Source organism: Moschus berezovskii, chromosome 1, assembly GCF_049115385.1.
Source record: "Moschus berezovskii isolate FMDL1 chromosome 1, NW_MosBer_1.0, whole genome shotgun sequence".
In the NCBI taxonomy this organism is placed as follows: domain Eukaryota; kingdom Metazoa; phylum Chordata; class Mammalia; order Artiodactyla; family Moschidae; genus Moschus; species Moschus berezovskii.
In genome coordinates, this window is record NC_142460.1 from 155475451 (window position 1) to 155500838 (window position 25388).

At 42.3% G+C, this 25388-nt stretch overlaps 1 non-coding gene across 1 annotated transcript; it reads left to right on the forward strand.

Annotated features, from left to right (window-relative positions):
* Window positions 1-833: 833 nt before the first annotated feature.
* On the forward strand, window positions 834-905 carry TRNAS-GGA (transfer RNA serine (anticodon GGA)). The gene has a single exon. It is a non-coding gene; the product is annotated as a tRNA-Ser (tRNA).
* Window positions 906-25388: the final 24483 nt, after the last annotated feature.

Sequence of the window (25388 nt, forward strand, 5' to 3'; positions counted from 1 at the left end):
AGGTAGTCCTCTTATAACCTAAACTCAGAAGTGACATCCCAACTCTTCTGCTGGGTCAATGTGTTTGAAAGCAAGTTTCTGGGTCTAGTTCACACTCAGGGAGAGAAGATTATACCGGGGTAAAAATACCCAGATGTGGAAGTCACTGGGAGCCATTTGACAGATGTTCGCTGCATTTGTCCTCTAGCCCCTGGTGATTCATGACCTTTGCCACATGCAAAACACACTGGTTTTTCCCACCTAGGGAAGTTTTAGGTTTCTCTCAGTCACAGCCATTTTTTCTTTAGTGGACTATAGCTGCTTTACAATGTTGTGTTAGTTTCTGATGTAGAGCAAAGCAAATCAGTCATACATATACATATATCCCCTCTTTTTTTAATTTCCTTCCCATTTAAGTTACCACAGAGCTCCCTGTGCTATACAAAAGACTCACTAATTCAGTGGAGTGTTTGGCTAGAAAATCATCCACTTGAATTTTGAGCTCCTTTCATCATGGGCAGCTCTCATTTTTGGAGGTTTCTGGACTCAAATTCATGGACCCTCTTAGGAAACTAATGGGAAACTATTCCCCCAGTGTAACACATGGGAGTGAGATGGGACTTTTAACTGGCTTGGCAGATGGAGTGGAGGAAGAGTTATCTGAATACCCTCTCAGAGCTGGGCTAGAAGGGGTGTATTCAAAGCCTGGCTTTCTGGGGCAGTGGGTAGGCAAGCTTCATGAAGGATGTTCATGGTTTGAACCTGTGCAGTGTTCGGATGAATCATAATGTCCATTTTCCAGGTTTAGATAGAAACATATGCAATACAGTAAGTCCCCTATATAGGAACAAGCTTCCCTGGTGGCTCAGAGGTTAAAGCGTCTGCCTGGAATGCAGGAGACCCGGGTTCAATCCCTGGGTTGGGAAGATCCCCTGGAGAAGGAAAAGGCAACTGACTCCAGTACTCTTGCCTGGAGAATCCCATGGAAGAAGGAGCGTGGTAGGCTCCAGTTCATGGGATCACAAAGAGTCGGACACGACTGAGCGACTTCACCACCACCACCACTGCTCACAGAGCACTGTATATTTATAAGTCCAAATTGTTCGTAAGGTCAACAAAGTTGGCCTAGGTACCCAAATAACACAATTGGCTGTATCGTACTATACTGTGATAGGTTTATAATACTTTTCACATAAATAATACATAACAGACACAAAAAATAAAACCTTTTGAATCTTACAGTAGAGCGTCTTGAAAAGTATCCTAGTACATACAACGTAAGAGCTCACATACAAGGGTTGGCACTGGGTGACTGGACAAGAAGAGTTACTGATGGAGGAGGGAGAGGAGATGGGAAACGGTAGAGCTGTAAGACTGTCAGCAGTAGGAGATGGAAGGCAAGCTTCAACTTCACTCACACCTGAAGTTGATGGCACAGATTCTGGTTACTTGCTGCTGCTGCTGCTGCTGCTGTCAAGTCACTTCAGTCGTGTCCGACTCTGTGTGACCCCATAGACGGAAGCCCACCAGGCTCCCCCATCCCTGGGATTCTCCAGGCAAGAACACCGGAGTGGGTTGCCATTTCCTTCTCCAATGTGTGAAAGTGAAAAGTGAAAGTGAAGTCGCTCAGCCGTGTCCGACCCTTAGCGACCCCACGGACTGCAGCCTACCAGGCTCCTCCATCCATGGGATTCTCCAGGCAAGAGAACTGGAGTGGCTTGCCATTGCCTTCTCCGGTTACTTGCTAGATTCCATTCAATCTACCTTCTTGAAAAAATGATCCAGTGACGTCTGGGTAGTATTTCTGGGTTTTCTCATCATTTGTTATTATCCAGTCATGTACAACTCTTTGCCACCCCGTGGACTGCATGCCAGGTTTCCCTGTCCTTCACTATCTCCCGGAGCTTGTTCAAATTCATGTCCATTGAGTCAATGATGCCATCCAACCATCTCATCCTCTGTCACCCCCTTCTCCCTCCTGCCTTTAATCTTTCCCAGCATCAGGTTCTTTTCAAATGAGTCAGCTGTTCGCAGCAGGTGGCCAAAGTATTGGAGCTTCAGTTTCAACATCAGTCCTGCCAATGAATATTCAGGACTCATTTCCTCTGACTGGTTTGATCTCCTTGCAGTCCAAGGGACTCTCAAGTCTTCTCCAACACCACAGTTTGAAAGCATCAATTCTTTGGTGCTCAACCTTTTTATGGTCCACACCTCATACCCATATATGACTACTGGAAAAACCATAGCTTTAACTAGGTGGACATTTGTCAGCAAAGTAATGCCTCTGCTTCTTAATATGCTATCTAGATTGGTCATAGCTTTTCTTCCAAGGAGCATGCATCTTTTAATTTATGGCTGCAGTCACCATCTGCAGTGATTTTGGAGCCCAAGAAATTATAAAGTCTCTCACTGTTTCCATTGTTTCTCCATCTATTTGCCATGAGGCAATGGGACCGGATGCCATGATCTTTGTCTTTTGAATGTTGAGTTTTAAGCCAGCTTTTTCACTCTCTTCCTTCAACTTCATCAAGAGGCTCTTTAATTCCTCTTCACTTTCTACCATAAGGGTGATATCATCTGCATATCTGAGGTTATTGATATTTCTCCCAGGAAATTGATTCCAGCTTGTGCTTCATCCAGTCTGGCATGCCACATGATGTACTCTGCATATAAGTTAAATAAGCACTGTGACAACATACAGCCTTGGTGTACTCCTTTCCCAATTTTTAACCAGTCCTTTGTTCCATGTCTGGTTCTCGCTGTAGATGACACAGTAACACTGGACTGCATTCTTTTTTTTTTTTAGAATTATCTGGTTTATTCGACTTTCTGTGACCTCCCTGAGAAACAAATTGGAGTCAATGTAGACCAGCAGTGCCCAACAGAACTTTCTGCAGTGATAGAAATGTCTTGGAGCTGTGCTATCCTCTCATGTGTCTATCTGAGTACTGAAATATGATTAGTGTGACTGAGAAACTGAGCTTTTAATCCTAGTTCAAATTTATGTTTGACAACCACATGTATTGTGTAGCTAAGTGTAGCCCACTGATTCTCAACTGGGGATGCTTTTGCCCCCCATAGGGGACATTTGTCGACATGTGGAGACATTTCTGTTTATCATAATTAGAGAAGGGTATGCTACTGGCACCTACTGGGCAGAAATCAGAGATGCTGCTGCTGCTACTGCTAAGTCACTTCAGTCGTGTCCGACTCTGTGTGACCCCAAAGACGGAAGCCCACTAGGCTCCCCCGTCCCTGGAATTCTCCAGGCAAAAACACTGGAGTGGGTTGCCATTTCCTTCTCCAGTGTGTGAAAGTGAAAGCTGTGTCCGACCCTTAGCGACCCCACGGACTGCAACCCACCAGGCTGCTCCATCCATGGGATTTTCTAGGCAAGAGTACTGGAGTGGCTTGCCATTGCCTTCTCCGTGGACTGCATTCTGAACAGCTGCTGCAACCTTCATGGACCATTCTGTGTTTGGGTCCTGCACCTCAAAAACTAACTGGGGTCTCCTCAAATAAAGAAATTCCCCTTTACCATTTCCTGCATTGTGAATCTCTTTGGTTCTTCAGTTACTTCTTCCTCTTGTCTCTCTCCATCCTTTCTCTGGGCCTCCAATACTATCAGGTCTTCATTAGTAAGCTGCTCATGTTTCATAGCAATTGTAAAGTACACAAAAGCACAAGCGCTTGTAGAGGCACATGACAATACACACCAGACACATGAACTAGCTTACAGGACTGCACTTGTGAATGCATGTTCACATCCTAGAAAGCTCACGACTTAAAGGTTTGCATGTAGGGGACTTTTTCTATAGAGGTAAACAGCTTGGATTTGGGGGTCAAACCATCTGAATATACATCCCAGCACCAATTCTATAGTGTGATCTTGAGCAAGAAGCTCAAGTTGATTAGGGTATTATGAGGACTAAATGAAATAATAGCTGTAAAGGGCTCAGCACAATACCTGGCACAGGAGACGAGACAAATGATACTAATTACTGTCACTTTCATAAATTGTCTTTGAGACTTTCGGTGGGTCTCCCAACTTCACTGCTGATTCATATGCTGTAATCTTTTCTTATGAACTGACAGTGCTGGTTCGCTAGGACTAACAGATTCAAATTTCTAGCCTCCTGGAGGGCCTTCCATGCCTGGAGGACCACCTGAGAAACTCTTGTTTGCCCCAGGTGGTCTGCACATCTGCTGCCAGGCCACTGGATTCCAAAACTCTGATTGGCATATAACAATCATGTAGCTTTTGTCATGAGAAATGAGAAAGGCAGCTTCATTGACACTAAACCGCACTCCACAGAGATCTCATGCAGGCAGCCAGCCCCCAAACACAGGGCCTGGGCTGGAATTCTCTATAATTCAGCACTAACCAAAACACTGATGGCACACAAAGATGCAATGAGCATTAAGTGGAGGTAAGTCCCATCTCCTACTGTGAGCACTACCACCTCAGTCCCCAGATAATAACAGTCATTTACTGAGAGCTGTGCAATGTGCCAGATGCTTTCAAGACCAGTTTCATTCTCAGTTCTCCGTTCAGTCCTCCATTAAATGGAAGTGGACATAGGTGGCAGCAAACAGTCTCCTGGATGATGAAGGCCGTGCACATATCCTACACCACACCGCCCCAAGCACACTTGAAAATGCAAGATGGAAGTTTCTTTCTTCTGCCTGCCTCACTGTCCAGGGAGTTGGAGAGGGACATCCCCTTTTGATGTCCCCAGAGATGCTCAGTACAGGGGTGCCACCTCCCTGGCAGAAGTTTCTGGAAAACCCACTCTAGGCCCCAGGCCCACCTCCACCTTGTAGCAGACGCAGGAAACAGTTCCCAGGGGCTGATAAGAGCCAAGTGTCTGCATCTCTTCCAGACTCCTCATTAGTAGTTGGAGATTAGCCAATATGGACTATTTACACCCTGGAACCTAGTGAAAACATACATCAGGGCTTTTACCTAATTCCAGGAGAACCAGTTCTAATAGGTTGACCAGCACACCACTGTTATAATGTGATGAGATACAAAGTCTTACCATCCTGAGACAATGTTCTCATTGGTACACAAATGTAACATGCTGTTATGAAAACTAGGAACGTGTCAGATGGAGTCATGTGCTGCCTCTGGGAGCCCCAACCTTCCTGTCGCCTTGCTTTAAGTACTACAGCTGTCATCTTGGAATTTTTCATTTACCCATAGAACGCTTAATTCATTTCTAAAATATGATTCACATAATGAAACCAGGTATTTCACCCAGTGCTAAAATCCATAAGCAATTAGCCTTTTTGTTTATTTCATATGGGAGTTAGACTAAAAGCTAAATGAACACACAAAAAAGGAGCCAGGCATTGGTCCAAATGTCTGAATGATGTACTAATTGAATTGTATAACAACACTGCTATCTTTATACATACACTTTATTACAGGTTGGGGAATCAGCCAAGGGCCTTCCAAGTCAGCCTCTGGGAGAGCACTTTTAAAACTAGAGGAATGGTTAGGTAAGGCTCCGTAAGGAAGGTTTAGCTACACATTCAGGAAGAACAGATAAGACATTGGATGAGATGTGAGAAAGCTTGCTTAATTTTCCTCTTCTCTCTGCTATAATATGATCCTAATCAGGGATAAGAGGTTAAAAGTCTGCTTATTTACGTATTCACTAAGTAAATATGATAAAACTTGGGATAGATGCTGAGAATAATACAAAATTAATCAGACCCATTCCAGGCCCTCTAAAAGTCCTCAGATAACCTCAGGCTGGTAGAGCAGTAGATGTTTATGAGAGCATGTCCCTAAATGTGACATAAGACTCACAGGTTCCTCATGAGTCTGGAGAGAGATTGTTAAGACTGTCTGAGATGAGAGGGGATAGGGTGGGTACTGAGGGTTCCCCAGAGGAAAGTAGATTTGAGCCAGTTTCTCTCATTTCTTTCATCTTAATTCATAAGCTTCCATGAGGAGTTAATGAAATGCAGAAGTGGCTTGTTTGCAGATCCATGGTGGTTGTCATAAGAACACCAGAAAGACTAGTAATAGGAACGATGGCTAACATGCACTGAGCCTTTTCCAGGAGCCAGGCCCTATTCTAGGAGATTCACACGGCCTGATTCCTTTTCCCTTCACAGCAACTCTAGGAAGAATAAAGACCAGCAAAGTGAAGCTTTCTGAGTAACAGAGTTGACACTTGAATCTGGGGTCTTGTGTTCCCCACCATACACTGTCTGTCCTTGATTCCATAGTCAAGTGCAAGTACACCATCAGAGATCACCTTACTTCTCATAGTATCATCTATGTATGTTTATTTAAAGAGACAGTCCAGCTGAGTCCTCCTCCTCCCCACATCACTAACTAGGCTGTGACAGGGAGATAAGAGCTCATCTCAGGCTGCTAAACCCAAGTCCTCTAAACCACTCACCATCTCCCTGATCATCAGGTCCTGCTGGGTCTCCAAACCTCTGCAGATTGTTTCTAATGCCCAGAATGAACTGATGATTCTAGAACAAAGTTGTAAGCAGCTTCTAATGGTGTTTCTCTTGCTCGGGAACAAAAAAAAAAAGGTAAATCTGCTCCACAAGCACCAACTGCACCTGTAAAATAGCAGTGAACATTCCACGTCACTGTGGTTCTGAAGGGAGGGTCAGGAAGAGTGGGGGTCCTTTCGTGTGGACTCCAAAGAACAAGCCGGTTAAGCAGAGAGGAGAGAGAGGTGGACTACAGACTATGCTTCTTTATTCAGGACCCAGCACACAGCTGTTGCTCAATATAATTTTGTCAGTTAAACAATGACAACATCCTGTCTTGGGTCACACAGGTGCTAGGGGATATTTGCTAGTGATAACAGGTGCTTCACACAAGAAGGAGGGGTGGATCTGGTCAACCAAAGGCACAGACAGAACACGCTCAGCTGTGGTAGAAGAAGACGTGTTGAACGGTGGGGAACAATATTTGCGCAGGTGAGCCTGATTCTACTAACTAGAAACCAGAGATGGGACAAGAAAGAAAGAGGAGCATTTCTTCATCGGGTGCCGCATGTGGACCCTCAGGGCAGGGTGTATCAGATGCACACAGATCACAGAGGAATCTCATCAAAATTCAGATCCTGAGGCAGTAGGAGTAGTTTTGGACCTGAAAGTTTGCATTTCTATAAAGCTCCTGGTGAACTTCTCCTGGCAGTCCAGTGGTTAAGACTTCGCCTCCCAATGCAGGGAGTGTGGGTTCAGTTCTTGGCAAGTGACCTAAGATCCCAGGTGCCTCACAGCCAAAGAACCAAAGCATAAAACAGAAACAATATTGTAACAAATTCAATAAAGAATTTTTTTAAATGGTCCACATCAAAAAAAAAATCTTAAAAAAAAAACACAGAAGCTGAGTGCTGATGCTGCTGGATCACACTTTGAGTAGCAAGTCCTAAAGAGTCGACAACAGGCTTCAGAGATCTGTGACTTCTTTACAATCATTTGCAAAATGTTATATTCTATACACATGTGCATTTTTCAGTCGCAAGACCATAGCTTTCATTAGAGTCTCAAAGGGTTTGTTTTGGATTGAATGTGTCCCCAAAAAAGATAGGTTATGGTTCTAACCCAGTACCTGTGATTGTGACCTTCTTTAGAAATCAGGACTTTGTTGATGCCATCAAGTTAAGATGAGGTCATTAGGGTGGGCTCCCATCCAATGTGACTAAGGTCCTTATAAGACAGAAACATGGACACAAACACAGAGGATAGAGACTGATCCAGTGGTAAGTCAACAAATGCCAGAACTGCCAACAAACACTAGAGGCTATGGAGAGGCAAGGAAGAATTCTCCCTGACAAGTTTTCAGAGACAGCCTGGCCCTGCCAACACCTTGATCTTGGACTTTAAGCCTCCAGAAGTGTAAGACAGTAAATTGTAAATTTCAGTGTTTTAAGCCACCCAATTATTTGTGATACTTTGTTATGGCAGCCCTGGGAAACTAACACAGGGTCTGAGATACACACACACACACACACACACACACACACAGAGTAATTAATTATCATAAAGATACAAGAAGTTGTTGACGATTTGGGGACTAATATTTGCAGCCATACTAGCAACTTGCAACTGCTATACTTCCAGGTTGCATTTTCTTCATTTCTTAAACCTTAAAGATGGCTTCTTTCCTAATCAGATCTTTCTCTGGGATTCCCAGCTTTTCCTCCTTCAGTTTGTAGGAAGACACACATTCTTTCTGGACTTCCAGATCTGAAGAGCCTGCTATTTCCTCCTTGGCATAGAACATGGAGAAGTCGAGGGTACAGTGTTTCTTCCTCTGCTAGGTCCCTGCTCTGCAAAGGTTTGTCTTTCTCTTGATCCACACAACCTGGTGCTCCTTATTTTTTCTCCTCCTTCCTCGGCAGTGAGGAGAGAGACAGCCTTCCCTCTGAGGAGTAGATTTAAACCCTGAGGTATTCTGCCCCATGCCTTAGCTAGACATCCAGGCTCTCTGGATCAGGGCCCAAGATTCCAATAACTTGTTGTGTTTCCACAGAAATTGCCTCTGTTTCCAGGATGCTCCCTGTCCTTCACCATGTCTGGGCTCTTAGGAACTCTGTTCTCCACATCTTTAATTAGAGTAGCTGCTGCTACCATTAACACTTCTGCTATGGGAGAAGAGAAAGCAGATAGAGATCTAGCACTTACTATTCTGCACGTGGTTTTATACACATTTTCCCTCTTAACTCTCACATTCACACTTACACACTCAAAGTGAGAATGGGTATCAGCACACCATGGATCTCATCTTCCAAATTAAGACACCAAGTCACAGGGCTCGAAAGGAACAGAAGCAAGATTCCAATGCAGCTCTAACGGTTCGAAAGCACGCACTCTCCTCACCACTCTAAACTGCCTGTCTGAGGCTGAGTTAAACAGCTAAATCAGGGAAATATATAAAACCAGTCAGGCTCAATTCTGTTGTTCTGGCATATTGTCTTTAAGACAAATATTTTGGTGTCATGTAAACACAAGCACATCTGTCTGCGTGCTTGCTATCTGTCTGATCCACTTACTCCCTATGATGCAAAAATAACCACCATCAGCTATTCAAACAGACAAGACAACCGAAGCGGCACTTCTCCACTGGTTGTTATGGACACAGTCAGAGCTTTAGCTTTTCAACAATAATCCCCAACTCTGAATTTGCAACACCCCAGGGCATTTCCCACCACTCTATGGGATTTTGAAAGATTCTTTAAAAATTCTCAGAACCAAATTAGTGTCAGCATACTCTAAGAAATAAACAGGTTCTTAAGAGCAGACTTTTCAGAAGGCAGGGGTGAGGCTGTGTGGTAGAACCCAGCCGTGGTAAGAGTTGCTATGAAGAGCACAAGTGTGTGACTCAGTTTCCCACTTTCTTATTCAGGTAGTCTTTTCCCCCCAAAAAAGATAAACATGTCATTTTTGTTTATAAATAGGCATGAAGACCTACTTAAAAATAGGCATAAAAATAAACCACAAAAATGGGCATTTTTATGAAATGAGAATGTATGAGAAAAAAATACCCCAAAAAGTTACAAAGATTTCTGGGTAAAAGGTAAAAGGACATGGAGCTAATTTTTTTTTCAGTTTTTATATTTTTATATATTTTTGCAGTATATCTGGTTTACAAGGTTGTGTTAATTTCTGCTGTATAGCAAAGTGATTCAATTCTACATATATATACATTCTTTCTTCATATTCTTTTCCATCATGTTTTATTGTTAGTCACTCAGTCATGTCTGACTCTTCTGTAATCCCATGGACTATAGCCCACCAGCCTCCTCTATCCATGGAATTATCCAGGCAAGAATACTGGAGTGGGCAGCCATGCCCTTCTCCAGAGGATCTTCCCCACTCAGGGACTGAACCTGGGCCTCCTGCATGGCTGGCAGATTCTTTACTGTCTGAGTTACCAGGGAAGCCTTTATGGTTTATTACAGGATATTGAATATCACTCCCTGTGCTATACAGTAGGACCTTGTTGTTTATCCATTCTATATATAAAAGCTTACTTCTGCTCACCTCAACCTCCCATTCATGGACCTAACTTTGTTTGGAGAAACAGAATGGTTATGTCTGAGAGGGACATATAAACAGCACATCTGCCCCCCGTCACCTGTGGCAGACACAACTCACTAATGACAGAACTTTAGCATGGAGCCAGAATTGAGCCTCAGAATCCTTCTCAATGCAGCTAGGGAAGCACATGAAACCCATTATTTGTTGATGTGTATCAGCCTGCTGATACACACTATCACATTATGAAGCACAAATAGGATGGTACCCAGACCCTATCTCTTCTCCTCTTCGTACTTTGCCTGAAATCCTCTAATTTCTTTCTTCATGACTTCTAGATAAGTCTATCCTTCTCAAATTTTTCTGAATTTGTGTTCATTTTTACCACTGGTATCTACCCACCCACCCTCTCATAGGTGTGCAATAGGTAAAGTGGCATTTAAGAGAAACAGTCTAAGGCTGAGAGTCTGAAGAACTCAGTTTGAATCCAGTTCTCCACCTCTAGGTTAGTCCATTTCCTCATCTGTAAAATAAGAAAATATTTAGAGCAACCTCTTCGTAAGGTTTTTATGAATATCAAATGAAATAATGGAAGACTTCACACAATACCCAGATAAATAGACTTTTAATAAATGCTAACTAATCTGACGAAACAGGAGACATAGCTATTTCAAGATAAATTCCCTATCATGGTGGAAAGAGCACCCTGATTCACAATGTTACTTATGTTGAACACTCTTGAAATCTAGAATCAGCTGGGATCTCACTGTCCCTTGAAATTTAGCTAAAATTAAAGTGAAAGAGGAGAGTGAAAAGGTTGGCTTGAAGCTCAACATTCAGAAAACAAAGATCATGGCATCTGGTCCCATCACCTCAGGGCAAATAGATGGGGAAACAGTGGAAACAGTTTCCGACTTTATTTTGGGGGGCTCCAAAATCACTGTGGATGCTGATTTCAGCCATGAAATTAAAAGACGCTTACTCCTTGGAAGGAAGTTATGACCAACCTAGATCAGTTCAGTCGCTCAGTCATGTCTGACTCTCCGCGACCCCATGAATCACAGCACGCCAGGCCTCCCTGACCATCACCAACTCCCGGAGTTCACCCAAACTCATGTCCACAGAGTCAGTGATGCCATCCAGCCATCTCATTCTCGGTCTTCCCCTTCTCCTCCCGCCCCCAACCCCTCCCAGCATCAGAGTCTTTTCCAGTGAGTCAACTCGTCGCATGAGGTGGCCAAAGTATTGGAGTTTCAGCTTTAGCATCAGTCCTTCCAATGAACACCCAGGATTGATCTCCTTTAGAATGGACTGGTTGGATCTCCTTGCAGTCCAAGGGACTCTCAAGAGTCTTCTCCAACACCACAGTTCAAAAGCATCAATTCTTCGGCGATCAGCTTTCTTCACAGTCCAACTCTCACATCCAGACATGACCACGGGAAAAACCATAGCCTTGACTAGACGGACCTTGGTTGGCAAAGTAATGTCTCTGCTTTTTAATATACTATCAAGGTTGGTCAAAACTTTCCTTCCAAGGAGTAAGCATCTTTTAATTTCATGGCTGCAATCAGCATCCGCAGTGATTTTGGAGCCCAGAAAAATAAAGTCTGACACTGTTTCCACTGTTTTTCCATCTATTTCCCATACAGTGATGGGACCAGATGCCATGATCTTTGTTTTCTGAATGTTGAGCTTCAAGCCAACCTTTTCACTCTCCTCTTTCACTTTCATCAAGAGGCTTTTGAGTTCCTCTTCATTTTCTGCCATAAGGGTAGTGTCATCTGCATATCTGAGATTATTGATATTTCTCCCAGCAATCTTGATTCCAGCTTGTGCTTCTTCCAGCCCAGCGTTCCTCATGATGTACTCTGCATAGAAGTTAAATAAGCAAGGTGACAATATACAGCCTTGACGTACTCGTTTTCCTATTTGGAACCAGTCTGTTGTTCCATGTACAGTTCTGACTGTTGCTTCCTGATCTGCATACAGGTTTCTCAAGAGGCAGGTCAGGTGGTCTGGTATTCCCATCTCTTTCAGAATGTTCCACAGTTTATTGTGATCCAACAGTCAAAGGCTTTGGCATAGTCAATGAAGCAGAAATAGGTATTTTTCTGGAACTCTCTTGCTTTCTCCATGATCCAGTGGATGTTGGCAATTTGATCTCTGGTGCCTCTGCCTTTTCTAAAACCTGCTTGAACATCTGGGAGTTCACGGTTCACATATTGCTGAAGCCTGGCTTGGAGAATTTTGAGCATGACTTTACTAGCGTGTGAGATGAGTGCAATTATGTGGTAGTTTGAGCATTCTTTGGCATTGCCTTTCTTTGGGATTGGAATGAAGACTGGCCTTTTCCAGTCCTGTGGCCACTGCTGAGTTTTCCAAATTTGCTGGCATATTGAATGCAACACTTTCACAGCATCATCTTTCAAGATTTGAAATAGCTCAACTGGAATTCCATCACCTCCACTAGCTTTGTTCGTAGTGATGAACAGTCAAGGCCCACTTGACTTCATATTCCAAGATGTCTGGCTCTAGGTCAGTGATCACATTATCGTGACTATCCTGGTCGTGAAAATCTTTTTTGTACAGTTCTTCTGTGTATTCTTGGATGCAATCTTAAAAATGACAGAATGATTTCTGTCATTTCCAAGGCAAACTATTCAATATTACAGTAATCCAGGCCTATGCCCCAACCAGTAATGCTGAAGAAGCCAAAGTTGAACGGTTCTATGAAGACCTACAAGACCTTTTAGAAGTAACACCCAAAAAAGATGTCCTTTTCATTCTAGGGGACTGGAATGCAAAAGTAGGAAGTCAGGAAACACCTGGAGCCAATTTGGCCTTGGAGCATGGAATGAAGCTGGGCAAAGGCTAATAGAGTTTTGTCAAGAGAATGCACTGGTCATAGCAAACACCCTCTTCCAACAACACAAGAGAAGACTCTACACATGGACATCACCAGATGGTCAACACCGAAATCAGATTGATTATATTCTTTGCAGACAAAGATGGAGAAGCTGTATACAGTTAGCAAAAACAAGACCAGGAGCTGACTGTGGCTCAGATCATGAACTCCTTATTGTCAAATTCAGACTGAAATTGAAGAAAGTAGGGAAAACCACTAGACCATTCAGATATGACCTAAATCAAATCCCTTATGATTATACAGTGGAAGTAAGAAATAGATTTAAGGGACTAGATCTGTAGATAGAGTGCCTGATGAACTCTGGACGGAGGTTCATGACATTGTACAGGAGACAGGGACCAAGACCATCCCCATGGAAAAGAAATGCAAAAAAGCAAAATGGCTGTCTGAGGAGGCCTTACAAATAGCTGTGAAAAGAAGAGAAGTGAAAAGCAAAGGAGAAAAGGATAGACATAAGCATCTGAATACAGAGTTCCAAAGAATAGCAAGGAGAGATAAGAAAGCCTTCCTCAGTGATCAATGCAAAGAAATAGAGGAAAACAACAGAATAGGAAAAACAAGAGATCTCTTCAAGAAAATTAGAGATTCCAAGGGAATATTTCATGCAAAGATGGGCTCGATAAAGGACAGAAATGGTATGGACTTAACAGAAGCAGAAGATATTAAGAAGAGGTGGCAAGAATACACAGAAGACCAACCTAGATAGTATATTAAAAAACAGAGACATTACTTTGCCAACAAAGGTCCATCTAGTCAAGGCTATGGTTTTTCCCATGGTCATGTATGGATGTTAGAGTTGGACTGTGAAGAAAGCTGATCGCTGAAGAACTGATGCTTTTGAACTGTGGTGCTGGAGAAGACTCTTGAGAGTCCCTTGGACTGCAAGGAGATCCAACCAGTCCATTCTAAAGGAGATCAATCCTGGGTGTTCATTGGAAGGACTGATGCTAAAGCTGAAACTCCAATACTTTGGCCACTTCATGAAAAGAGTTGACTCACTGGAAAAGACTCTGATGCTGGGAAGGATTGGGGGCAGGAGGAGAAGGGGACCACAGAGAATGAGATGGCTGGATGGCATCACCGACTCGATGGACATGAGTTTGAGTGAACTCTGGGAGTTGGTGATGGTCAGGGAGGCCTGGCATGCTGTGATTCATGGGGTCGCAAAGAGTTGGTCACGACTGAGCGACTGAACTGAACCTGAGTGCCACCCTGAAAAGCATAGCCATTAGAATTCCAAAGCCCTTCCTGTGAATTCCAGGGGCTCACATTCTCAGGACCACCTTTCCATCCTGGGCTTCCATGACCTCACATGTAGGCTCTGCTCAGAACCTTCTCAGCCCAGACACAGAAATTAGCTCCTTCCTCATACACACACACACACACAAAAAGAAAAGTGTATGTGTGTGTTTTCCACAGAAAGCTTTTGGGAACAGAGGAGTCCTCTTCTCCTCCAGTTTGTCACTGACATCAGCTGCAGCCCCCAGAAATGTGACTATTCATCTTCTGTCTGCAGAAGACAGTTATCACACCCATTCTACAGCAGCAGTTCCCCATCTTTTTGGCACCAGGGACTGGTTTCATGGAAGATAAAATTTTTCCATGAACCAGGGCAGGGTTGAGGAGGGGATAGTTTCAGGATGGTTCTCATAAGGAGCACACAGTCTAGATCCCTCGTATACACAGTTCACAGGAGAGTTCGTGTTCCCATGAGAATCTAACGCTGCCTCTGATCTGACAAGCAGTCTGATCCGACCACTCAGGCAATAATGTGAGTGATAGGGAGTGGCTGTAAACACAGATAAAGCTTTGCTTGCTCGCCTGCTACTCACCTATTGCTATAGTCCTAACAGGCCACAGGCCAGCACCAGACCTAGTATGCCTACCAATTACTGAAGATTATGTAAATACCAACACTCTATACTTTCATACACATTGGTTAGTCCCTGAGCAGTTCTGAGAGTTAGGAGTCAGCATTTGGCCACCAGAACATATCTCAACCCCAGAAATATAAAGACCAGAACCTCACTTCATTAGCTCATTCTCTGACCCTGCAAACTGAGATCAACAACCCTTAAAGGGCCAGATAAGAGTAACTCTCATGTCCTCCTTAAGATTTCCATAAAACTCTGTACATCCTATCTTCTCAGGGTGCTTCCTGGCTCTGTTTTTGCTGAATTAGTTCTATCAGCGGGTCATTTCTCTGACTAATGTGTGTTGGTGGAGAATAGAAGTCAACATCTTTCTCTGATGTTTACAAAAAACCATTCACTTAAGTCTTGGTCTGTGAATCAGACATCACTAAGCGTTTGAACAAACTAAGATGATATACTGCAGAACGAGAAATGAAATTTCAGACATCTCTTATTTCTTTCAGGCTCCAATCCTAGCCACCTCACCCCATCCAGAGACCTGAATGCTGTCAGATTCAGAGTTCTGTTTCTCCACTCTCACCCTCAACATTTTCCACTCATTGCTGCCTCCCTCTCCAATTGTGCCCAGGAATTTCATGTCTAAACAAGGTACTTTTCTTTCTATTGTATAGGTCAGTAGCTCTCAAACTTGTTTGTGTATCAGAATCAACCAAAGAGCTTATAAAACAGATTTGTTGGCCCCATCCCAGAATTCCTGGTTTAGTAGGTCTGGGAAAGGGCCTGAGAAGTTGTATTTCTAAACAAGCTTCTCAGTGATGTTGGTCTGGGGACTACACACTGGTATACATTACACTTCCCTCCAGCCCATATAGGGCTTTAGAGGTGGCTCAGTGGTAAAGAACCCACCTGCCACCCAGGTTCCATCCCTGGGTCAGGAAGCTCCCCTGGAAAAGGAAATGGAAACCCACTCCAGTATTCTTGACCAGGGAATCCCATGGATTTACTTTTGCTCATCAGCTGTTAAGAAGAAGTCACCATGCAGTAAATGACCCAAAGGATACTCAATAGCATCCAGAAATCATTTACTATATAAGTTAGTTATGGATTTAACAACAATCCCTTCTCCCTCCAATGCATTTGGGAGGCAGTGTAAGTTAGTGTGACTGGTTCAGAGCTGGCTCGGCCTACCATTAGTTGTGTGACCTTGGGCCATGCTACTTAACCACTCTGAGCCTACTTTCCTCACTGTAAAACTGTGGATGATAAAGCTTACTTATTAGGATTGTTTGAGCATTAACAGACATAGTACATATATACTCTTAACCAGTTTCTGAGCAGGTATAAAATATTCTATACATGTTAGTTATCTCTCATGTATTCCACAGACCTTTACCAAGCCCCTGCTGTACTTCAGGCACCCTGCTAGTCACTGGGATGAAAGATGAAACCACCTAATAAGAGAAAGGAAGAACAGTAAACCAACACAAGCTCTCAGATTTATGCAGGAGATGAGCGCTTGAAGGCCTCTGATAATTCAAGACTAATTCCTCTTAGAAATAAATGTAAAATGGGAGAGATATTCTAGGGTCACATAAATCCACAAACATTGTAGAATAATGTACTCTAATGCTGCTTTTTATTTTCTTAGCATTAGCTCTAATATCTCGCAGAGGGCTTGTTCTAAATTAATGGCATATCATTGCAGTTGTTGGGGCCTCCTGGCCGTATTTTATCACCTCTAACTTCTATGCCGAAGTTATTGATCTTTCTGGTACCTTTTTCATCACTTGTACAAACATCACCTAATGAATGCTTGGATGAATTCGTTAAATTATAACAACTGAATGTTAAAATAACAGGGCAATAGTCACCAGAAAACACTCAGGGAAGTTGAGGTGTCTGGAAACAACTGAATAGTCTCAAAAGGTTGACGCCATACACCAGCCAAGATGGCGCCGCCCTGTGGCCGCCGCAAAAACGCAGCAGCGCTGCTCATTGCCCAATTCCCAAGGTCCTCCATTCCCTGATCGGTACTTTCGGCTTGGATCTCCGCTGAGGTTCATTTGAGGGGAGTTGCATTACTTTGCATTTTGTGCATAAAGTGAAATTGGACTCTCTATGTTGCACTGTTTCGAATCTATAATTCAGATGCCCATGAAATGTGTGTGCCCAGAATCGCAAACGTCTGATGCCGGCGGTGGGAGGTGCTCAGGTTGCACTGCTGATCTGCTCTCCTCATGGGCAACTCCATCTTCCATTCCCACAGCTGTGTTTTCTCTTCCAGATGTGTGCTCATCAGACAAGCACCCTTCCTGCCAAAATAAAAGCAATGATCCTAGGGGGTACATTTTGTCACCAGCTATAGTCTGGGGCCAACATCTAGCTTCTGTGGTTGAGAAAGTCCATCCCACAGGAACTCGTCGACATTAAAGAGAAACATATCCTTCTAAACACCTAACTGTAATGAAACTATTGAAATCAGTTAACACTTTCTTGGTTTAAACATAGCCAGCTTGACACTTTTAAAAGAAATAGAATTTCTATGTATGTTTTGAATATAAATTTAGGGATATGATCCAGAAAATTGTCCATTATTTAGTAACTAAAATTAAATCAAGTAGGACTCAAAAGTTACATTTTAGCAAAGTTAGCATCTGCCTTCCCCTGATATTGTGTATTTTTCTTTAGTAGTGATATTTCAAAAAAGGGAAATGCTTTATAACATTATTTACCATATTTAAGATATGGTAAAAAAGAAAATTACTTACTAAAGGCCCTGACTGTAAAGATGTATGGTATGGAGCTAACACTGAGTGATTCCCAATGCTCTAGACTTTTGGGGGAATAGCTGATGTCCAATTAAGGATATTCAACAATAGTATGTGGCAGAAAAATTATTTCACCATCTGGGGTTTGTTCTCATTGTATCTTTCCTCCTCATTCCACCAAAAAAAAAGAGGCTGATTTTTGTTGTTACTGTTGTTCTCTTGTCTCGGGGCAGAAAACTGAAGTCAACTGAAAAGTTTCTGCTTCAGGCTTCTGTTCTGAAAGCTGAAACTCTTTGGGGCTTCCCTAATAGCTCAGCTAGTGAAGAATCCATCTCCAATGCAGAAGGCCCCGGTTCAATTCCTGGGTAGGGAAGATCTGCTGGAGCAGGTACCCACTCTAGTATTCTTGGGCTTCCCTTGTGGCTCAGCTGGTAAAGAATCCACCTGCAAGTCAGACATGACTGAGTGACTTTCACTTTTCTTTCACTCATCTCTCCAGAGGCTAGAAGCTGCTACCCCTGGGGATGGCAAGAAGAAATAGCAAGAGTGCTCCAGAAGTCACAACTTTCTGAGGTTTTCCTTTTGTGTAACATATTAACATGACTGTTTTAAGAAAATTATGAAAAGGTGCTTCACTGTGCAGAGGAAATATGCCATGAAAGTGATAATGGTCAGATAGCAAAACCAGGGAGAAAACAGTCTCAGAGAAGAGCCTCTCAGGTTTGTCACATCACCCTCCCCTGCCCACCAGGCTGCAGATGCTCCACTGGGTGCTCAGTGCTGCTGAGAGCCTCAGCCCAGTGCCTGCCCCAGTGTTAAAGCTTGGCCAGGCCACTGAGCAGAGTTGAAAGAAGTTGGATGGGACCCAGGCATTTCTATGGAGAGCACCGGCCTGGTAAGCAGCTGAGGCACTGCCTGTGAGCAGCCACAAGGGCCTAGGTACTGAGCATCTCAGTAGCAGTTTGAGCACTGATGATAAAATCCCTGCTCATATGTTCTATTTTTTGCTTTTTTTTTTTAATTTATTTTAGTTGGAGGCTAATTACTTTACAATATTGTAGTGGTTTTTGCCATACATTGATATGAATCAGCCATGGGTGTACATGTGTTCCTGAATCCCCCTCCCAGCTCCCTTCCCATCCCATCCCTCAGGGTCATCCCAGTGCACCAGCCCTAAGCACCGTGTCTCATGAATAGAACCTGGACTGGCAATCTGTTTCATATATGATAAAAAAAAATCCCTGCTCATATGTTCTAAACAAGGCAAGAACCCTCCCACTTTGAACCCTGGCAGTCTGGGAGGAATGCCCACACTTTTAACCACCATCTCCTTATTAGGCATCACATATGACTAACTCTGGTTATCTTTCTTAGGAGGGATTGGGGCTCGTATTAGGGACTCTTAGTGTAACTAGAGATTATCATACTAAGTGAAGTCAAAAAGAGAAAGATAAATACCATATGATATCATTTATATGTGGAATCTAAAATATGACACAAATGAATCTACCTATGAAACAGAATCACAGAAATAGAGAACAGGCTGGTGGTTGCCAAGGGGAAGCGGGCTGAGGGAAGAATAGAGTGAGAGGTTGGGGTTAGCAGAGGTAACCTCTTATGTATAGAATGGATAGACAGCAAGATCCTATTGCATAGCTGCTAAGTCACTTCAGTCGTGTCCGACTCTGTGTGACCCCATAGACGGAAGCCCACCAGGCTCCCCCGTCCCTGGGATTCTCCAGGCAAGAACACTGGAGTGGGTTGCATAGCACAGATAACTATATTCAATATCCTATGATAATGAATAATGGAAAAGAATTTTTTAAAAAGAGTGTATGTATATGTATAACTGAATCACTTTGCTGTATAGCAGTGATTAACACAACACTGTAAATCAATTATACTTCAATTAAAAAATATTTTGGTGAAAAAAACTAAGGTAAAATAAAGACATTTCTCAGGAAAAAAAAAAAAAAAAGGTTCTCAATATATCCAAAATGGTGAGACTGATTAACCCTAGACCAGAGGCCAAAGGCAAGTACAGTTTATAACTGTCAGATGTTTCAGATACTGGTGATAAACTGTGTGCTTAGAGAATCTAAATTATATTGTTAAATGATTAATTTGAGAACATCTGATGGCTACTCACTCCTCAAGCATTTACGTGAACTCATCATGTGCTAAGTACCATGCAAAATATTACTCCTAACGGTATGGAAAAAAAAAACTTCTGTTCCTGCCCTCCCATCTAATTCAGGAATCAGATGAAAATTCAACAGAACTTAGAAAATGCTTTAGAGTGGTACACATATATTTCCATGGGGACCTGATTAGGAGCAAGAAGGCCAACGATGGACTAATTCACGGAGTTTGGAAGCCTAAAAATGAATTCCTGGGTTTTATTTCAACCAAACTGGAAGCAATATACCTTTCCTTCTTGTTTTAGTTTCAGTCTTCTGGGAATTTTCTCAGCAAAACTGGTCTTTCTCTAGATTAAGAGTTCATGAGGCTTTTAATGGGTTTTAAAGAATTAGTGAAACAGAAAGGAGATTTGTCACGTTGTGCTTCTTCTAAATAGCTTGAAAATTATCTCTGGAAAAAAATTGTCAGATTTTGTTCTGAAGAAATTGTTTCATACCACACAAGTGTAGAGTGACACAGATACTACTCTACTTCATCAGGTAACAAATTAGTCATCATCACTGAAGTTCTTTCCTGTTGATATATATTTTAGATGTAAACTTCTATTATGATTATGAGCATCAATCCTTAGTATATGGCCTGGTTTAGGTTGGAAAGCATCAAAAAATAAATAAAATAGAAGAAAATGTTTCCTTGGGACACCAAAACATAGTCCTTCTTGTAGAGTGAGTTTCTTGCTTAGTAGAAGCATAAAACTAGCAAAATCGAAGGAATAATTGGCATCAGTCTACCATGGGAATGTCTGATCCAGAATATATTGTTTTCATGAGAAGTCAACTCAAAGAAAAAAAAAAAAAAAACCAGAGAAATTTATTCTAACTCAATAACACAGACTTAGAGCATCCTGAAATAATGCTTTTCTCATGACCATGCAAAAGAAGCCTTGAAACTGGGCAGATCTTGAAGTGATTTGCCCTAAAGCATCAAGTGGATATGTAGTCTGAGAAGAAAAAACACTAAAGCAGTGCCTTTGACAAGAAGTATTGCCGAAGAATTGATGCTTTTGATCTGTGGTGCTGGAGAAGACTCTTGAGAGTCCCTTGGACTGCAAGGAGGTCCAACCAGTCCATTCTAAAGGAGATCAGTCCTGGGTGTTCATTGGAAGGACTGATGCTAAAGCTGAAACTCCAATACTTTGGCCACCTCATGCGATGAGTTGAGTTACTGGAAAAGAGTCTGATGCTAGGAGGGATTTGGGGGTGGAAGGAGACGGGGACGACAGAGAATGAGATGGCTGGATGGCATCACCGACTCAATGGACATGAGTTTGAGTGAACTCCGGGAGTTGGTGATGGACAGGGAGGCCTGGCGTGCTGTGATTCATGGGGTCACAAAGAGTCGGACACGACTTAGCGACTGAAATGAACTGAACTGAACTGAATTGTCCTACCAAGAGTCGCCAAATTTTCTTGTTCAAAAAGGTCTCAGGGGACTCTGAGGCCCTTCAGCATGCAAATGTATACGTGGACAGTTCCTAGAGAGCCAACTCCTCATTTTCCTCTTACATGCAGATGTCCATTTGGAAAGCCCTCTCAGAAGCATCAGATGCTTAGGACAACTTTGAAATAATATAAATTTTCTTTGCCAAGCCAAACTTTGGTAGAAAAATGTTGGTGCTATAGATAGAGATGGACACACTGCTGTTTCACAAAGCCTCAGCTTTCCTATGTTAGGGGAAAAAACCCACACATCAGATTGACCTCTTGTTTTCTCCATCCATGTGATGCAAACAATAATTCTGAAATAAGTCATGTCTGCTTCAACTTTGAGTCAGGACCTTGAACCATGCTGTCACAATAGGATTTGTCAAGAAATTAAATGCTGAACAACTTAATGCTCAAATGTATTGTCTTTCAACTAACACATTTAAGTGCACACTCCTTTTACTCAGCTTGCTAGAAAATAAAATAAGACTCCTGTTCTCCAGAAACTACCATCCAATTTAACAGGATATAAATATGTATGTCAAATTTAGAGCAACATTAAATAATAAAGAGAAAAATCTCTTTAAAAAAAGAAAGAAATTAAAGGCTGAAGTTCACTGGCTTTCTAAAGTACAAATTTTGAAGCAATTGATTAACTTCAGGCAGAAGGCTTTACCTTTCTTAAGTGACTAGCAAAGCACAGTCTCAGGCTGATGTGACACAGAAGAGCTCATGCATGATTTGAGCGACTTGATTGACATCTGTGGTCATCTGAATGAGCCATAACTCTTGACTCAGTGTCCAGCAGACACCATTATAAATGCTGCTGAAAAAATTCAAGTCTCCTGAGCAGGCTACCATTGTGGAAGAGCTGTGTGGAGAAAGACACGTGTGTTCCTTGTATTGTTGGAGAAAGGGCAATAGGGAGCCAGAGCTAAGAGTGAAAAGGCTTTGCTGTCTCTTGCACAGGTACAAATGGGTAAACAAACCCTTGAAGAATATTTATGTTGGATGACCTTAAAATCAAAATGTATGGTCCTGATTCTTTCCTTAATGACCAAGACAACATTTATGATCCAGATATTGACAAAGTTGCCTCATTGAATTGAAGACAAAATAATGTTGCATGAATTCAACACAAAGTGTTTTAGAGAATTTGCTGTTCCTTGACACAACCCTAACCTGTGAAAACTCTAACTCTTTTGCCAGCAAGTATCATTGCAAGTTAGAATTTGCTACTTTTATCACCACAAAATGAAAATCTAAATTGATGGTATGTGATAGATATTTGCATTATCACATTAAAAAAGACATGCTCTATATTCAACTTGTTCTAACAAAACTAGGCAATCTTCTTATGAAAGTCACTTCTGATCTAAATTATGTTTTACTTGTATTTGCACATTTTGACTTACTAAGAAATTTTAGGAAGTGGCTATTAATTTTTGCATGCAAAATGAGACTAACAGATCATAAGTCTTTTTATTGTTTTAACATTTTAACTATGTGAAAGATATGTTTGCAATGCAGCAAACTAGATTGTAGACAGAAAACAGATGTAATGTGTTTACATACATTTTTCTGAAGAAGGCTTTCATCAGATTCTTAAAGACTACCCACTCATTCACACATACCCTTTAAAAGGATTAAGAATCACTGACCTAATTAAATATGTGCTTTCTGATGGGTTCTGAATCAGTAGCAGCAGACCCAAATTCATATTTGGTAGCTTGCTGCAATAAATTTTACATTTTTTAAATCAATATTCCATGTACCTGGGTTAAAATGAAGTTCTTTTTTTAAGTTTAAATAGATTGAATTTTTTAAGTTCTTGTTTCTTTTCCCTCATGGTCCTCAAAGACCATGTTTGTGTCTTTGAGGTACAAGGCAATAGCAGCCCAAATCCTAAAATACTTGGAATATTTATTAGGGATCTTATCACAGCAAAACATACTTAAAATAATTAACTCTGAAAACAAACATTAGAGCATCATAATATATTGCCCTTCAGTTTTTCAGAAGGCTCATAGCTGAATAAGGAAAAAGGAAGACTTGAAGGAAATAGAGACAATAAAGTCAAACACAGAAAAGACATCACTCAGGACAACTTTCTCCAGGGACTGAGTTTGTGGACACATAGACGGGGCCATGCCGTGTAGCTCTGTGTGTGTGTGTGTAGGAGCATGTGAAATGAGCAAACAGCAGTGATTTCTTCCAGCCAAATGCATATCTTTGAAAGTGGAGAGTCAGCCCTGGTGATGCTAATGGAGTGGAACATAAATATTGGCAAGCTGGTTGTCAAATAGAGGCTTTTAAATGTTGGAATTTTTCAAGGAAAATGCTAACTGCAGCTAAAGAGCCAAAGTAGTCTTAACCCAATCTCAGAATCTAGAATTTCACTTGAAGTTCTAAATACCCAGGACTCTTATGCTAAATTTAGCCTTCCCAGCTCTGCAACTGGCATTTTGGAATGTTTGGTCCACCACGATAAAGCATCACACTTGCTGAATACTGGGTTAGAAGGGGACTAGCAGATGCAACCAATTAATATATCAGCCTCCCAAGCAACCCGGGACCAGAGGCGAGGGTGTTAGCCGATAATGAACTTTTCTGCCACATTTCAAATGACAAGTGAACTCACCCCTAGCCAGACCTCCCAACCCCACACACCCAGCAAGTCTTTACTTCTTACTACTTTTCCGCTTTAAACCCATCCCAAGAACCAGCCTAATTTCTACCTTCTTATTAAGGCTTTCTTTCCCAACTCCCCATAACCACATCAAACTCTGCTGCTGCTGCTGCTGCTGCTGCTAAGTCACTTCAGTCGTGTCCGACTCTGTGTGACCCCATCGACGGAAGCCCACCAGGCTCCCCTGTTCCTGGGATTCTCCAGGCAAGAACACTGGAGTGGGTTGCCATTGCCTTCTCCAATGTGTGAAAGTGAAAAGTGAAAGTGAAGTTGCTCAGTCGTGTCCGACCCCTAGCGACCCCACAGACTGCAGCCTACCAGGCTCCTCCATCCATGGGATTTTCTAGGCAAGAGTACTGGAGTGGCTTGCCATTGCCTTCTCCGACATCAAACTCTATCTTCTCTAAATTCTTTAATACCCTTCACTCTCAATTTCACTCACTTACTAACCCAGGTTGCTATCTTTTCTATAACAACAGCTAACATGTGCCTGAATTTTTACTATGTACCAGGTACTGTGCAAAATGCTTTATAAGAATGACTTCATTTAATCCGCACAGCAGATCTGCGATGTTGTTGTTATTATCATTAACAAAAGAGAAATGTTTGCATAAGGACAGTAAGGCTTAGAGAGGTAAAGCAACTTTTCCAGGGTCCATGACTAATAAATAGGGCACCAGGCAATCAACCAGGTTGTCCTGCTCAAACAACCCCCACTTAGTGGCAAAATGTATAGTGCTGGTGTCTAATATGTGTATATCATCTATCCAGCTAGATTCTAAGCTCTTCAGAGCACCTGTATAACCTTTCCTTCTTGTCACCCTCAGACATCCATAATCAGTCAATACTTATTGAGGTAGTTAATGAATTAATAAGTGAATAAAAATCAATGCTGCAAAACCCAAGAAATATTAATTGATTTGGACTTCCAAACAGCATGCAGAATCAGGAAAAAATGTTCCTGTCACTGCACACTGCATTGGCTGTAGGAAGCAAATAAATTGCTGACTTGCTGCCCTTGGGCTCAGCATGGAGTTACAGCCAGGAATAGCTCTCTGTGAACAACCTTGATGGCCCTCAGCTTTGTCCCTGGAAAACCTGCAGCCTCCCAGGTCTATCCTGATCATTAAGATCCACAAAGTTCACTGGGGGAGCAGGAAGCAGTACAGGGTCCAAGGCCACTTCTTCCTTAGACCTAGCACAGCCCACATGCATAACACACACACACAGAAAGATGATCCCACTAGTTCATTGTAATACATGTTTTTTGAGAATGTAGCCCAGAGATTCACAAACTCGGTTGCACATCACAATCATCTGTGAGATTTTAAAAATTTCCAGCATCTGGACCCCACCCCAAACCCATTGACTCAGAGCCTAGGCACTGGGGTGTATTAACAATTGGGAATTGGGATGCATTAACCCATGGGAATTGAATGTGCACTGCGGTAAAGAACCACTAAAATCTATTCCAGGCACTATGTGCCAGCAGCTGAGTCACAG